Raw genomic sequence first — 18,023 nt, forward strand, 5'->3', positions numbered from 1 at the left:
AGAATCACAGCCCGTAAGTTTTACTTACCGTTCTTTCGCTTTATACTGTTCCATCCATGTTATATTTATTATTTATCTTTGCAGTTTTTATATATTTATCTTTGCATTTTTATATGTATATATATAATGTATATATCTATGCATTTATATATATTTTATTTTATTTTATATGTGTATATAAAACGCCCCGCTTCGCGGGGCGTTGGACTTATGCAACTCAAGATATGACATGTAAACTTTAAAACGCGATATCTCCGGAACGGCTACATAGATTTTCTTCATTTTTGGCGTGGGGATAGATATTATAGTCAACTATAACATATCAAAATATGAAGCAATTCTATAAAGCGGTGCTCGAGATATTCATCGAAAACTAATCGAAAATTTTGTTTTTGATTTTTGGCCCCCTAGCGGTCACTTTTGAAACTTCGGATGTTCTAGAGAGTTGTAGGGTTTGTTGAGATCTTTCATTTGACCCCGGGTTGATCAAAATCGGTCAAGCCGTTTTCGAGTTATAGTCGATTTTCGATGAAAAATTGTGACGGCCATATTGGCTAAACGGCTCAGCCGATTTTCGAAAATGAGGTATCGTTGGAAAGCTCTTGATGGCCCCTATAACATATCAAAATTTCAGACCTCTAGCTATAATAGGGGCTGAGATATAAGCAAAACAAAATTTGGGGGTTATTTAAAATGGCGGACGCGGGGGTGGGGGGTTGGATTTGACCTCATTATCGGATGTCTTCCACCTGATATATGAACTTTGCCGTTGACCGCAAGTCTCTATCTATCACCGTTCTCTCGCAATTTAGCGTTATACTCCGGCCGGCCGGCCGGCCGGCCGGACGGACGGCCGGAAAAATTTTTGGCGCCACCATTTTTTGGAATGTAGGGACCCTAATTCGTGCTTATCCCAAGTTTGAGCCCGATCTGACGACTTTGCATTTTTGAGTGTACACAGAAGCTGTGCTTCTTTGAAGAAAGAATCACAGCTAATATAAAACGTTTCCCCCCTGCCCCGAGAGACAACAAAACTATCGCAAGAAAAGCACGTTCATTGCGATCGTGGACTTTTCTTTAGTAGCAGCTGGATGTTTCTTCCTGGAGGATTTTATTAGTCCACCAAGCACGCGTGTAATTTGTGAAAAACTGCGCGTTGAACGTGTCTTACATTCAATTGAGAAGAGGAAAATTAATTTCCCGCTAGATGGCATCATCGTGCTCTCAAGACATCTGGTGGAGAAATTAATATGCAATGAAATTAAAATATTGCAAGACGAGAAAGACTGTGATATTATGCAGAAAATAAGCTGAATTCTAAATTTTCTATTCAGAGAGGAACACCCAACAACCCTTAAAATTCATATTTTACCTTAAAGGTGAAGAACAGGGTCAAAAAAATTATTTCTTGGCTGATTTTATGAAAAAAAAATTGAAAAGAAAATGAAAAGAAAAAATTAAACGTTAGAATAAACACCAAATGTCAGAATAAAAGTAAATCTTTTCTTTAATTTATTTGAACAGGATATTATTCCAACATCCACACAAAGAAAAGAGTTAAGGAAACGTCAAGTGTTGGAAAGAAAATGCCAAACTTACTTATAAAAGAACGTCTGATATTTTTTTTTTAAATGTACCTTAACTGAAGTATTACGTGAAAAGGGTGTTTAATAAACTGTCGAGTATTTCGTTTTTATAATGAATTTTCCGATTATAATGGAATTTTTTTCATTTTTCCCTCAAATTTTGCATTTTTGACCAAAAACAATTTTCTGGCTCTCCTGTTAATTTTAGAGCGAAAACGTATTTTCAGATCACCCTCCTGGGCATTTTTCTTCAGGGGGATGCCCAACCCCGAGAAATCAGTACTTTTCGTGAGGCAGCAGGTTCTTCCGATCAAAAGAAGGGATCAGTTTGCACAATTCCACTTGCAATCGAAAGTACATTTAATTAGCTCTCGGTTGATCCCTTCTCATCATCGAAATAACATTATTAATATAAAAAAAAGTTAAAGTGTTTCTCGGGAATCGGTCGAGATTGAGCGAGATTCGAGAATTCCTCATACATTTTGTTCAACAAAAAGTGACTTTTCTTCACTGAAAATGAGGTTAAACCATCCCCTTGTTTTTCTTAAAGCTATTTTTTCTCAAACTGATTCTCATTAGGATTCAAATCCGAATAACATTTTACGTCTTAAATTTTAAACGTTTGCTGATGAATGATGCTTTTTAGTTTCTTAAAACGTTTAACATTTTTTTTTACAACGTGTACAGTTCATTTCCAAAGTTTTTCATTTTATTTTCTAACGTTTGATGTTCTTTTTCTACCCCAAAAATAAGATTATAATACGTTCGGTTAGGAAAAGGGGTTAAAATGCATTTTGGGCTAGAAGTTTCTTTTATTATTCTTTAAAATTCTATACCTACTGATTTTGACTCTCTTGAGGACTACCTTAAGTTAACCCTTTGAGAACCGACCAAGAAAAAAACTGCCTCAACTTGCTAAACCCCAATCAAAATTAAAATTAATAAAATTCAATTGAAAGACTTAAATCTCTTCTTCCTATTCACGTCATTCGGATCAATTATCAATTTCAATTTCTTAATAAATTCATTAAAAAATAATAAAAGCTTTTTTTTCTCACAAATAGTTATGAAAAAAAACTTCCCGCGCCATTTAAATTAATAGGTTCTACCGCAAAATTGTGATCGCGAAAATTCCGAGAAGTCGATCACGATCAATTGAAATTAAACGAATTAAAAAAACTCGGAAACATTTTCCAGATGCCCACAATTGGAAAAGTTTATCAATCGCCGCGAGTGATCATCCTGGCAAACACAAGAGACGATGATCAAGTTCATTGACAAAGCCTCTAAATTGAAGCAAGATCCCGCGCAGATAGATGGACATGCTGAAGAAGATCGCACTGAATAATCGTGTCTGAGGTGAAATCTTCATGTTGAATGCGGAAAAACAAATTATATTTTTAACACCGCACACGCCCTTGAATGCGGGAAAATTCGTGTGATCGCGCGAAAAATTGACCAATTTGCGATCGAGAAATAAAATTTCCCAGAAGTCAGTTATTTGAGGAGGGAGAAGGGGGGTTGTTTGGGAAAATGAACGTGCGTGACGTTGGCGTGGGGAGCGGATCTTGAAAATAATTGATTTGAAATTTTGCATTATTTTCCCGCCAAAAAAAAATCTCAAATTTCTCCTCCCTTCCATTGTGTGTGGTGCTTAACGCATTGAAAATACGATCGCACGATCACTCCACGTCTCGCCAATTTGTCAGCATTTTTCTTTCATCGCAAAACGTCTCACACGAGATTGGCCAAAGTGAAATTTTTGGTGAATTTTCTAATTTCTGTCTGGCTGATCCGCCGACGTGAGAGACGTTCACTCTTGCTTTTCAAGATCAGCCCCAGAGAGTTTCTCTGGGCACCTCATGGCCCACTTTTCGTTGTCTCTTTGTATAGCTACCTAGTGAGGCCCCCTTATGTGAAGGTCTCACAAAAAAATCCACGCTGGGCCATCCACTTTTGGGTGCTACTTTAACGGCGAAAAGCAGAGAAAGCGAGAGTTTTGAGAAAGTTTTTCACAGCGCGCAACACAACACACGGTGGATGGAAAAAAGGTGATTAACCCTGTTGCGGAGGGACTTTCTTTGTACAATGGGCTCAAGCAGGCTCGCGGTGTGTGACCTCTTTTTTACTCGGGTGTGCCCCCAAGAACTACATTTAGTTCCCCTTTTTATAAAATCTGGGTGATCCCATTTGTATTTTTGCCCCACACAGAGGGATTTCTTTTCTCCATCTTTAAGCCACCACAAAGATCTTTTTTTTAGCTGTTACGATCTTTAATTCTTTTATCATTGCTCTGTGAGGCTGTTTGAGAGAAATTTGGCAGTTTTTTTTGGAATAAAATTTAATTTTAATTACAGTGTAAGACTTTTTTTTAAATAATCCTTTTTACAGTAATTAAATTAGAAAATGTTTTGAGGATCAAATAAAGGAATAAAAATAATTTTTTTTTAACCATTTTTAGCAATTTTCATTGGTATCTCTTTTATTCAGCCTATTTAGCCCCAAAGCGTGGCGAAAGTTATCTCTACTTTAAGAAAATTAAGCAAGAAGTTTCTTTAGATTTTTTTTGCTTTAAAAGAAAATTTTTTTCCAAATTTTTTTTCCGACCATCTTAATGTAATTTTACTTCCTTATAGAGGTTAGAATTTATCACGGAATCCTCAATAGATTTTAGTTCTGAAGCGATTGAAAAAAAGTCGAATGGGCAACGGTGGCCAGCAAAGTCCTCAAAGGGTTAAAATAATGAAAAAAATTCCTAATAATTTTTTTCATATTTATTTTTTTGTATTTATGTATACCTATTATTTAATATTTATTTAATGCCCAAGAGTATAAAAAAAACTATAAGAGGGCTATAAAAAATATACTTTAACTCTTGGAGGATTTGCTGGTCACAGTAGCAAATGTTCGTATATAAATGTCAAATCGTTTTCTTATACATTTTTAACGTTCTAAAAATGAATAAAACAATCTTAAAACACACCTCTTCGAGTAGATTTTTTTTGCTAAAAAAGAAGAAATATCTTCGTTTAATGTTCCTAGAATTATTTAAAAAAAAAGTATTTGTGTGGTTTTTCATGCCTTTAGCTTCAAAAGTAAACTATTGTTCTGTGATTCTCGAACTACGTGCTTTATCTAAGTTCTTTGATTAAATTATTATATCCACAAAGGTTTCGTTACAATGAATTAAAAATTTACAAAATCTTTCCCATCTTTGGCATCCACCAGAAAATTAAAAAATTGAATTGAATATTGGTAGCGATTTCTTGCGAAAGAAAAGGCGGAAAGAAAGAAAAAAGAACACCTAATACCTCCTAAATTCCCACCACCACCGCATTTGTGAACCTTGAAATCATTCTATAAATACCTATACTATTTACTTAAGCATTCTGATTAAATTACCACGAGCGCGATATCGAGACGCTCACAAAAAGCCTGAACTTCTCACTCACTCATCTCTCCCGAAGTGACAAAGTTCAAGGATGGCGTCGGGAATTGCAAAAGGAGGAAAAAAAAGGTTGTGAGGAGAGCCCTCTATGCAGGACAATTGCGCGTCCCCGGTAGCGACGCCAGCGCCACGTGTGCTGGGTGGTGACGCAGGAACGCCGCAATTGTTTAACTTCTCTCTCTCAAAAATTATGTACACACACACTGCTATTTTTATCGGGGCTCTCGGTGATTTCATTCAAGGCCAAGGTTTATTACATTACGTGGAAATGCGATAAATTCTGATTAGATTGATAATATATATTATTTTCTTTTTCTGTCTCACACAGATGTGTCGCGCCATATTGTGGCGGAAGTTATGCTGATTTTTTTGCAAAAGGAAAATGGGCAAAAAAGCTTTTCTCTCACAGAAAATATTAATAAATAATTAAAATTATTTCTTGAATGAAAGATTATTTTATTTCTTTGCAGAAATTGCCAAATTTTCCCTCGAAATACGTCTCTGTTATCGAAGAAATAACTCTCAAAAGACATTTTCTCTGCGCAAAATGCGCACACCCCTCTTGATTTTTCCCTGAACTTGATTCATCCTTGCACTTGTCCCACAGCCACATCTCACCATCAGGCTCATGGTCAAGGATTTTGCCGAGGAAGTTGCGCGAAAATTTGTAGTTTTTTTAACGAACTTTTTTTATATTTTGAAAAGAGAGAGAGACGCGCTGAGAAAGAAGCGGAATTTTGCATGATCTTGAGAGGGAATTGGAATGGTTTTCGGGAGTAGTTCCAGAGAGGTCATCCTCTGTGAGGGTCATCGAGCATGTTGTGAAATCCAGCAAAGCCGGAAGGGAGCGCACATTGGTGTGACCTTTTGCGAAGGGCACCCCAAAAATTCCCCGCAATTGTCCGCTTTATGGACTTTCTCCCGCTCAAATTCCCCACAAACACACACAGAGGCTCTAATCCGGCCTAATTGGGTCACTTTGCAACCCAATGACCTATTTAGTGACCTCCCGAAACGAGCATTTTTAGTCTTTCACCGAATTTGCATTATTGGGGACTAGTTTGAATGGAATTGTCCGAGAAAAAATAACCGAAGAAGAAGACGTTGAATAGGGAAGCAAAGGGCAAGAAGGTGAAGCCAATAATTTTTTTGTTGTAGTTTAAGAATTTTATAAAGAATTTGCAGAATGTAAAGTAATATTCCAGAGCCATTCATTAATATGAATATTTCGTAAATTATACGAATATTTTCCAGATATCAATCAAATAAATTGAGCTAATACATACATTATGACATCCCTTGAAAGAAACTTATGCAGAACTCATAGAAAAACTTCTTCATTCACAAGCCAATTTTAACCCATTTTGTTTCGTAGAGAATAAGAGAAGCTTGAAAAACCACTAAAGAAATTCCCCATTTTTGGGACCACATATGTACAAAATAATCACAAAAAATAGGAAATATTGCGACGCCATTTTACATTTTTGTCGCTTAAAATTGTTTTATATTGTTGCAAGTGTTAACCTGCTCATAGAATGAGTACTCTTAGATTGGCAGTAACTGTAATGGCTGCCCACCCCTTGGCGACGGTCTTTAGCCCCCAGGTTAGAAACCCTCAAATAGGTAAGAGAAGATGAGAATCCACAAGAGAATGTAGGAGAGCACGGAGAGAGGAATTAGACGTTTGACATTCCTTTTTAACGTTTGCAATTTATTTCTCTAACTTGGACGTTTTTTCTGTCATTTTAAAAAGTTTTTAATCCTTTTAACGTTTTTTTGATTTTTTTTTAATTTGACCTTCCTTTTTCGGACTTTGACATTCCTTCTCCATCCATTTGACGTTTTTTTTTTAACGTTTGACGTTTATTTTAAAGTAAACTCCTTTGAAAATACCCGTTTTAAAATTTTAAAACTCATATGACTTTTATATTTCCATTCATTTTCCCACACATTTTCCAAAGGCAAAAGTAACAATGAAAAGGCAAAAATATGACGTCAGAAATTATATTTCCTATTCTTGGTATTTATTAGCATTTCAAATCAATATAAAGTCTATGCAAGAGCGCAAAAAAAGAACTCCCCTCATTCATTCCCAAAATGTCCCACAGAAAACCTTCAGAGGAGAACGCAAATGTCAAGTGGCCGGTAAACGCGCCCCCGGTGGTCCTTGCGTGGTGACTAAAAATACCCCCAAATTGCCTCCCCAATGAGAAGCCGGCCACCCTCTCCCTCTCTCTCTCTGATGTTAGCAATTAGGTGGATATATAGAATAGAGAGAAGTAGGCCTAGAAATAGACATTGAGTGTCTTTGATTTGCCCGCCAAAAAGCTCCCTCGTTGTGGGAAGACCGTGAAAAAAAAACTGCGGAGGAGGTTCTTTTGGAGGGAGGGAGGGATACGGTGATTTTCCAGCATCACTTGGGGTAGGGGTAGGTGGGTGGTTGAATAGCGCGCGGATGGGGCTTTGAACCAAATGGAAAAGACAGCGATGAGGGTTGAAGGACGAATGTGGGTGGGTGACACGAGCAAAAACTCCGAGAGCCTTTTGCTGTGTGATGTGCTTCAGGTATTGAAATTGCAAATGGAAATATAAAGGAAAATTTGGCAATTTTCATTTGTTTCTTTGAAAAATTAGAAAAAACTTTCTTTTGGGTTTTGAGCATATGCTTCATTGATGTACTCATTCAGTGTTCAAATTATGATTTATTTAAATTCAGATAGGTACCAAATTTTTTATTTATAAAGTTTATAAAGAATTCACTAACAAAGCACTGAAGCATATGCTTCATGCACATTATGTACGTACATATTAAATAAATTAAAAGGCTTTCCAAGTTTTTTCAGCTAATTTCTATTAAAATTCAATTTGATTTATCATGAATGTTTCGTTATCTTTCATTTCATTCATCTCATTACAGTGTGCCTAAAAATGAATAAACTCCTTGATGAAAAGCTCTTAAAGAAATTTTTTCCATAAAAATAAAAATTCAATGAAGCAAGGGCGTAGTCAAAAAATTCATAGATTTAAGGATTTTTTTTAATTTAAAAGACGCCAAATATGCAATAATAATGACTTTATGAATCGTAAGATTGCATTCGGTTTGAATTTCTTAAGAATTTGCGTGCTCCTAACGTTTGACGATTCCTTTCTAACGCTTTAACTTTTTTTTACGTTTGTATTGACAGTTGCATTAGCAAGTTTGTCTGTTTCTAATGTTTGACTTTTTTATCCAACATTTTAATTTTTCTTTTCTAATAACTGACGTTGGTATTTTTTTCCAAATGCTTGAGAGCGTTATTTTAAATCGTTTTATATCTTTTTTAACCCTTTCAAGTCCACTTTCCCTTTAAGGTCGCTTGATTGATCGCGGACCTAAAAGGGTTAAAACGTTTAACGCCTTTTTTAATAACAGATTCGTGAGTTTATAACATTATATGCAATTCTAACGTTTGACATTTGTTTTCTATCATTTGAAGATTTTGTTCTGACAACTGAAGTTTCTTTTTTTAGCATTTGTTATTTTTTTCGAACCCATTACGTTCTTTTCTAACGTTTAACATTTTTTAATCGCATTTGAACATCTTTTAATTTAAATTTTAGTCTGGAAATAATTTACTGTGGCCTTTAAAGAACACAAAAATGAACTTACTAGAGCTTTTAGGGTGTTTTTTGATACCTAAACACTCTTCCTGACTACATCCCTGCAAAATAAAAAAAATCATTCTGTATTTTTTATGTCTTAGAAACACCTGGAAGGATTAAAAATAATCCACATAATCATCGGAAAAACAACCTTAATTTAATTTGATTTAACTGGTCAGTTTTCTTAAAGAGATAAAAAAAAGTTATCTGTAAAATAAAAAAATAATTTTCGCGCTAATTTAACTGAATTTAAGTTCAAAAGCAAAGAATATTTGCTAAAATAACTGAAAAGAATTGGAATTTATGCGCAAGAGTTTTTCATCATGGCTGCCGCAATGGCGTCGCCCTTAATTTGGCGCGCAAAATCTCGCGGCATGTAAATTATGTTTCAGTGAAATTTTCATCCCCTTACGTGTGGCGGCAACCCTCGTGCCTTCGTGAGTTCGAGGAGCTTGGAGGTGGATGGATGACCTTGGGGGCGCGTGGGCTGACCTTAGTTTTGCGTCATTGCCACCCGAGTGGGTGGCGTTGGCGCTCCGGGTGGCCTTGAACTTAACGAACGGTCGTGTCGGGGTTGAAGTGCGCAATAGAACCGAGAGCGTCGGTTGGGATGGGGCGTCCTTGTTGGGGGGTGAATGTGAAGCTCATCGTGAACTTGGCCGGGCGTGCGCGCAAATGGGGGGTGAGCGCAACCACCCAAGGTCGCTCTCTGGGGGTAATTTCATCTCTTCAGTGAGAGAGAGTGGGTGGAAGGGGGGTGAATATACACCAAAAATAGCCACCCACCATTTGCCGGGGTAATTTTCCTCTGTGTGAGCACATTCAGCCTCCCTCCTCCGTGCAAACGCGTGCGAGGACTTTTCTTTCTCTCATTTTTCCCTTTCCACTGCACCACGCAATGTGAAAATTTATGATTGGACGCTAAAGTTGCACAAACAAACCGGCAAAAGAGCTTTTGGGTTTTATGTGCAAAACGAGCCATTCTCAAACCAACCCCCTCAATCCTCTTTCTTGTTGAGCGTCCACACAGAGAAGTTATTCGTGCCAATGGCTTCGGTTCTTTTTTTTTTATTCATCTCTCTTACTCCATGCGAGATGCTGCCACACAGAAGGGATACTGTAGTAATTCCCATGCGAGATTAACGAACTTTTATAGCTCTTGGTGATAATTTTCTTCTGAATTTTTACGACGGAAAAACTCATTCGCAAGTAGATTAGTCTTAAAGGGGACGCTATGAAGAATTTTGTGCATAAATCAGTTATTCAAGTAAACTGTAGATATTTGAATTTAAAAAAAAAGCCTGACATTGGAAATTATTCAAAATGGTGGATATAATAGACTTAGACTGATTTTATTTGGTGAGAGACACAAAATGAACTACTTTTCCTATTTAACAAAGAAATTAAATAGACGACATGTCGAGCACTATGCTTGCTTCATCAGACCAACAGAGACGATTTAAAATTAAAGTTAAAAAGAAGTAACGTCAAATTTTAAAAAAGGACACTTCAAAAAATAAAAGAACTGTCAAATGATAGAAATGACAAAAGTTTGAAAAGAAACTGTCAAAATGTAAATGATTGTTTTTTCACTGTCAAACCGTAAAAAAACAATTGTCAAGAAGTACAACTAAAATCCAAACTTCTGAAAAAGAAACGTCAAACGTTAGAAAGAAAGCATCAAATAAAGAAGACAGAGAGAAAATAAATGTTTAACGTAAGGAAAGAAACGTAAAGAAATAGAAAAAAAGCATTAATCTTTATAAAACAAACGGTAAAGCGTTTCAAAATTAATCTGAAACATTAAAAATATTAGAAAAGAAATATCAATCGAATCCTGAAAGATCATTTTTACACCAACCTCCCCTAAGAAAGACCATCAAAAACCATTACATTATTCAAATAATTTTTTCAGAGATCTAATTGCTTAAAAAATTGAATAAAATCATTTTTATCCGAAAAAACCTTTTAAAAAATTTACTTTTTTTTTATTTTAGTATTCCTAATGAACTTTCAGTGTTGTCAATCAAAAGTAAATGTACATGGGAGAAGGTAATGCGGCATGATGTATTTGGCACACCTCCTGCCACCCTGGATTTTCCCGCCAAAGCTCTCTGACCTCCGGGCGACCTCTGGCAGGGTCGGGAGAGGTTCGCGTGGGTGGCAGGTGAGGCCGGGCGTGCGCGTGCCGGTGGAGGTCGTGTCAGGGACGCTATGACGATCGATGGAGCCCAGGCCGGTAGCGGAGAGGGCTACACGTGGTATGATAGAGCAACAATCCCCCGAGTGGGATGCTGCTGCTCTCATGCCGCTGCTGCTGCTACCATCACCACACTGCGGCATTTTATCAATGGGGTTGGAGTTTGTGTCGGCACACGGGGGTGTTTGGAGCTGGGAGGGGGTGGGTTTCTTTTCAGAAAATTGCGTGTGATGCTTCGTAATATTTTCTATTTGTGTGGGATTATTTAATAAAATGGAAATAATGTAGAAATGGATTTTCTCATTGCGTCTTTTCTTCGTATTAATTTACTAATTGTAAGAAAAAATAGAAATGCTGTGAAATTCCAATAAGAAAAAGAAGACTTTAATTCACGATTTATTTTAAAAGAAGAAAAAAAGAAAAAGAGATTTGTTTAATTTAATATTTTGTGAGTCCTCCGTTGGCCAAGAGAACCGCATCCACCCTTCGTAGCATGTTTTCGGTGCATTTTGGACGGCTTCTTGCAACTTTGGGGAATTCTTCCACACATCCCTGATGATTTGCTTCAGTTTTTCGATGGTGGAATTATCCCTTTTATATACCTCCACTTTGGGGACAGTCCAGATATTTTCTATGAAATTGCAATCCGGAGATTTTCCGCCTCATGGCCGAATTTTTATTTTATTTTTTGTGAAAAAACTCGTGGCAACTTTTTGCCTTCCGGTTCGAATGGCGCGAAGTAAATTCGATGACGTTGAGGACAGGTGAATGATTGAAGCACTTGATTATGTGAAAACTTACAATCTAATTGATAAAGATGGAAATTTTGAAGGAAAACTCGTGCACTTTCTTTCTCTCGAGGCATTTATTGTTTTCTGTTTTGACAGATTTTTTTTTGTATAGTTGGCAGCAGTGTTTTTTGGTTGACAAAAAAGGGTTTCTCAACTTTAGAATTTTGAGTCAACAGTTGCCCTATTCACCAACCTCACTTTTTTTCTCGCCAACCGATTTTGACAAATAAAAAAAAATTCTGAAAGCTACACTCTTCCTCTTTCCAAAACATCTGGGGTGATCAAAATTGGTCAAGGTGCTGATTTTTGATAGTCAATTTAGTAGATCCTGGCAGAAAATGCCACTTTTTCTTCAAACGGCTGTTAAAAGTTAACCCCTCATCCGATTTTGTTCATCCAGGCAGATTTGGAAAGGGGATGAATGTAGCTTTCAAACAAAAAAATTGATTGGCCTTTGCATTATTTTTGTCGAAGGAGACTGTATATAACAAGATGCTTAAGTAATGAATTTCGTGGAAATGTATTAAGGAAACCCCCTTTTAGATGAAATTTGTGTAAAATATGGAGACATGGAGGGCTCACGCACGTGGCATTCCGCCCGAGTGTCGGATCGATGGTTCTGATGACGCTGTGTCGCGTGCTTGAGTACGTCTAAAAGCGTTCACGGTCAAGGTCCTCAAAGGTTCGCATGCGACTCATCAAAGTGAGTTATGTGCAAAATGCAGAGCTGCATTCGGGTTGCACTTTTCCTCTTCATTTTCCCAACAACGACAAAAGCAACAGTTTTCCCTGCGCTTTCCCCTTGTGTGTGACTCACTGCTGAAATGATTGAGCACCAGGGGGAAAAGCCCATCGATCAGCTTCAAAAAGAAAGGGGTTGTTGCTGGGGTTATTTTATAATTCTTTCAAACACATTATTACCACCATTTAGGGGTCAAGGATTTGCAATAGGTAGGTACGCGTGGAAGTAATAATTTTAAAATCAATATTTCAGAGTGATTCATAGAACAATAAAAAAATATATTTTTAGTAAAATTTTATTATAGTGCAGTGAGTCAAATATAAATTATATATTTTGTAACGTTTTCACTTTGAATTTGAAGACAATTCTTTGTGCTAAAAAGTGTTGAATGAAGAAGCAATAAAAACGACAAAATTCTACGAATTTTTTTCTCACTGAAAATTACCTGAAAAAACAGAACAAATCCACATTATTGGCAAACAAACACATCCCCCGTGATTTTATTCATGAATCACAAATTTAAAAAGAAATCCTTGAACTTGAGAACTTTCCGCGTGGCAGTTCTCACTTTTTTTCTTCATTCGCCTAAAACTTATTACAGAAAAAAGCCCCCATTAAAATGCCGGCAAAATTAATCTTAATTACATTGCGGAATGGAAGAAAAAGAGAATTTCTTCACACAACAAGTGCCAAACTCCTTTCAATTAAATGAAATGGAGATGATTTAATAAAGTGGAAATTTTTTTGGAGATTTTTCTCGCCTCGGAGACAAATTAATTGAAAGAAAAAAAAGATCTTCGAGGCCAGAGAAGCGATAAAAAAATTTGTTCTTCTGGTCCATTTTCCCGCCAAAAGTCGCAAAGCGCGATATGCAAATTAGGGGCACGCTTCTTGTGACCCTGAGAATCATCCTCTTCCGCCCGAAAACTTGACTCATTTGACCATTTGTCCATCTCGCGCGTCACCCGCGAGAACGCTGTCGCCCACGCCATAGAGGCCACCGAAAGCCCCGCCGCGAAAAAGTACCCAAAAAAAATCAGCAATGATTAACAAGCCTTTTTCTACACAATTTTCGACGCGTATGGATGATTATTTACACCAAAGAGGATTATTTAACTTAATTTTTTGCTTAATTAAGACTTGAGACGTTCAAAAAGATTTTATTTTATTGTTAAAGTGTATAATTTTGGCGATTTTGGAGAGCAATTTTTAAATTAATTGAGGATGACTTAAAAGAAAACAGCAAAGGAGTCTAGTCATTCTTATTCTTGTCATAATACTCTGACAGAAATAAACTTTAAAAGGTGTAAAAAAAAACTAAAACTATTCTAAAAAAATCTAAAATAAAACTATCCATTGATCATTGGGATTAGCTTAAAAAATATTTAGAAAAAATAGCTGAATACTTCAGAAACCACGCCCCTATTTATAGGAGACTCTAATGCGTTTAACTGACAGATCTTCTTTTATCTAAAATCGTAAAACAAATTCCTAGAATATGCCGGTCTGCAATGAGTTAATGCTCTATTCCTTACAATACTGACGTTAATTTAAATGTTTAATTTTTATGTTCTAACGTAGAACGAAATTTTTCTAATATTTGACGATTTTTCAAACGTTTAACTTCTTTCGTTTTTTAACATTTGATGCTTATTTTAACGTTTGTGAAACTTTCTCTCAGATATTCAATATTTTATTCTATCGTTTTGAGAAATTTCGAACGTTAGACTTCTTTTTGACGTTTATTTTCTAAAGCTTGACGATTATTTCAATGCACGAGGTGGTTATTGGACTTTTTTTTAACATTTAATGATTATTCCTTCCTTTACTTACTTACTTACTTAACCGGCACTACAGCTGGTCTCCAGCCTTGGCCTGATCGAGGATCCTCCTCCATCTGTCCCTATCCCGCGCCACTGTCCGCCAGTTCGGCACCCCTATTGACTTGGCGTCCTGGTCCACGCCGTCGATCCATCTGAGGCTGGGCCTTCCTCGTCGCCTCGTGCCATAGACTCTACCCCAGAGGACTTTCCGAGCTGGGTCGTCTTCATCCATACGTGCTAGATGACCAGCCCACCGCAGTCTATTAAGGCGTATTTGCTTGACGACATTTACCTCTCGGTAGCGCTCGTACACCTCGTGGTTGTATAGACTGCGGAATTGTCCTCCCTCACATACTGGGCCAAAAATCCTTCGCAGGATCCTTCTTTCGAATACGGACAGGAGTTCGCATTCACTTTTGCTAAGTGGCCAGGTCTCGGATGAGTATGTGAGTACTGGCAAGATCATGACCTTGTACAGCAGGAGCTTTGTCTTGATGGACAGGTGTTTGGATCTGAAGAGTCTTGATAGACTGAAGTAGGCCTTGTTTGCTTTTAACAGCCGCGCGCGGACTTCGGTGGTGGTGTTGTTGTCGGCTGTTATTGTGGACCCAAGGTAGACGAAGGATTCTACGACCTCAAATCTGTAGTTTCCGACTTCTACTTGACCAATGTTCTCCGTAGATGAAGTTGGAGTCGTAGTTGGCGTTTTTGCTGACGATGCCACCATATATTTTGTTTTGTCCTCGTTGATGTGCAGCCCCAAATCTTGCGCAGAGCGTTCAATCTGGGTGAAGGACTCTTTGACATCACGGGAATTGCGCCCCATGATGTCTATATCGTCAGCATACGCGAGAAGCTGCGTGGACTTATTGAGTATGGTCCCCCTCATGCGCACGCCGGAGTCTCGAATCGCTTTCTCAAGTGCCAGGTTGAAGAGAACGCACGAGAGTCCGTCCCCCTGTCTGAGTCCATTTTTGACGTGGAACTCCCTTGAAAGCGATCCGTCCACCTTTACTCTGCTCCTCACATCGGTCATGGTCATTCTGGTCAGTCTTATCAACTTTTCAGGGATGCCTAATTCCCTCATGGCAACGTAGAGTTTCACCCTGGCTATGCTGTCGTAGGCCGCCTTGAAGTCGATAAAGAGATGGTGGAGAACTTGGTCATACTCTCTCATCTTCTCCATGCATTGCCTCAGGGAAAAGATTTGGTCGGCTGTTGATTTTCCTGGGGTGAAGCCGCACTGATAGTTTCCAATTGCGGCTTGGGCGTATGGGGCTATCCGACCAAGTAGGATAGAGGAGAATATCTTATAGGCGGTACTCAACAGCGTGATACCTCTATATTGGCTGCACTTGGTGATATCTCCTTTCTTGAATATGGGACAGATGACGCCTATTTTCCAATCCGCTGGCATCACCTCCTCGTCCCACACTCTGAGCACCAATTGATGGAGACCTGAGTGCAAACGGTCCCCCCCACATTGGAGCAGCTCTGATGCGATTCCGTCAGGCCCCGGCGCTCTATTGTGCTTGAGCCGCCGAATCGCAGCCATAGTCTCATCCATGCTCGGTGGATCCAGCATGTCATTGTTGGCTTGAAGGTGTGGAATCGTCACCTCGTCCTCGAGCTGCCCATTCAGTAGTTCATCAAAATGCTCAGCCCAACGCTCCAGGATGCCCTCCTGATCGGAGACCAGGTTTCCCTGTTTGTCCCTGCAAGATGAACACTTCGGTGTATACGGTTTCATCCCGCGAACACGCTGGTAAAATCTCCGCGCCTGGTGCGGCTGCTTCCTGTATCCTTCTAGTTCACAGACTAGTTCTTTTTCCCAAGCTTCTTTTTTCCGTCGGTGAACTTTTTTCTCCTTTCTTCTGAGATCCCGATAAGACTCCACGCGTGATCGTGTTCTTGAACTCAGCATAGCTCGGTATGCTGCATTCTTTTGCTCAGTGGCTAGCTTGCATTCATCGTCGAACCAGTCGTTCCGATCTGCTTTCCGACCGAGGCCAAGGGTGGTGGAGGCCTTCCCAATGACGACGCTCTTAACATGCTCCCACATGTCGTTGATGGGCATCCCGTCTCCAGGTCCACTTGCATTATTTGCAAGGGCGGCATCAACTTCCTCTGCATATTTTGCACGAAGCTGCTCATTTTTCAGTGCTTCTATGTTGATCTTCACCGACTTTGTTGCTGCCACCCCTTTGAAGGTGGCCACCCGAGCTCTGAACACAGCCCCAACGAGGAAGTGGTCAGAATCGACGTTTGCTCCACGGAACGTTCTCACGTTCAGTAGGGACGTTTGATGTCGGCGGTCGATCAGCACGTGGTCAATCTGGTTGAAGGTTATTCCATCCGGTGAAGCCCAAGTGGCTTTGTAGATGTTTTTCCGCGCGAACCGGGTACTCCCAACCACCAGGTTGTGTGCAGCGGCGAGATTGATGATGCGTTGTCCATTGTCATTGGAGTTCTCATGCAAGCTATGGTCACCAGTATACCGCCTGTGGACTGGTTCCCTCCCTATCTTTGCATTCATGTCCCCAAGAACGATTTTGACATCATATCTTGGGCAGGCGTTGAGGGCTTGTTCCACCAAATCGTAGAGGTTATCCTTTTCCGACTCGCTGGAATCCTCCGTAGGGGCATGAACATTTATGAGGCTGATGTTCTGGAATTTGCCTCGCACGCGCAGAGTGCACAGCCTCTCACTTATCGGTTTGAAGCCGATTACCGCGGGCTTCACTTTACGGCTGACCAGGAAGCCCACGCCGAGCATATGATGTTTAGGATGGCAACTATAATAGATATTATAGTCACGCTTCTCCAGAACACCTTGTCCTGTCCAGCGCATTTCTTGGATGGCGGTGATGTCAGCCTTATATTGGGACAGGGTATCGGCCAGTTGCGCTGCCGCGCGAGCTCTATACAGGGAGCGCACGTTCCATGAGAAAATGCGTAAATCATTGTCCGGTTTACTAGGCTTTGGTCGTCGTCGGTGTATCAGTCCAGATCCGAGGCTCCTTAATTCATTCTCACCAGGGGTTTTTTTACAAGAAGGGGAAGGTAGCCCCAAGCTAAACCTGCATTATCCGGCGTGGACGGAAATGGACTGGTTCGCGGCATAGGTTTGACCATAGGTTTATCGTGGGCGTGAAGAGCACTTCACCAACACGTACTACTAGCTATACCTAATGCTAACTGCGGACGGTATTAACCCAACGCAGCCGTTCCCCTATCCACCACCCGGGGACGCGCTTGGTAGGTGGCCCAACCCCCAAGATTCCTTCCTTTAAAGTGTTTTAAACGTAAGATTGTATCGTTTGACATTTATTTTCTAACGTTTGACGCAGATAACCAAGGAACGATTTTTCGAACATTTTCAAAAGTTTAACGTTATTCTTTTTATCAAAATTTTTAAAATGTTAGATGCTCCTCAATAACGCGTTGTTTATTCTAATATTTGACATGTTGTTTCTAACGTTTTAAATGTCTTTCATAACGTTCGAAAATCCCTTTTTTTCTCTGTTCATTCTAAACTTTTGGGCTCTTTAGGCTGTCAAATACCCTCATAGGTTAACCAAGAAGTGATAGATTTAAAATTGAGCCTAGAGAGACAGCCATTTTGAATATTTTCTTTTTTTCTTTTTTTCTGATCTTTAAGTTTTTCATCATAAATGCGGTTTTTGTTATTTTTGAAAATTATTATAATAAAAGAACCTTATTACTTTTCTTCTAAGTTTTCCCTAATAAGTGTGCAGCAAAAAACCGATTTAATTCGAAAGATGGTCATT

Source organism: Lutzomyia longipalpis, chromosome 4 (assembly GCF_024334085.1).
Source record: "Lutzomyia longipalpis isolate SR_M1_2022 chromosome 4, ASM2433408v1".
Classification (NCBI taxonomy): Eukaryota; Metazoa; Arthropoda; class Insecta; order Diptera; family Psychodidae; genus Lutzomyia; species Lutzomyia longipalpis.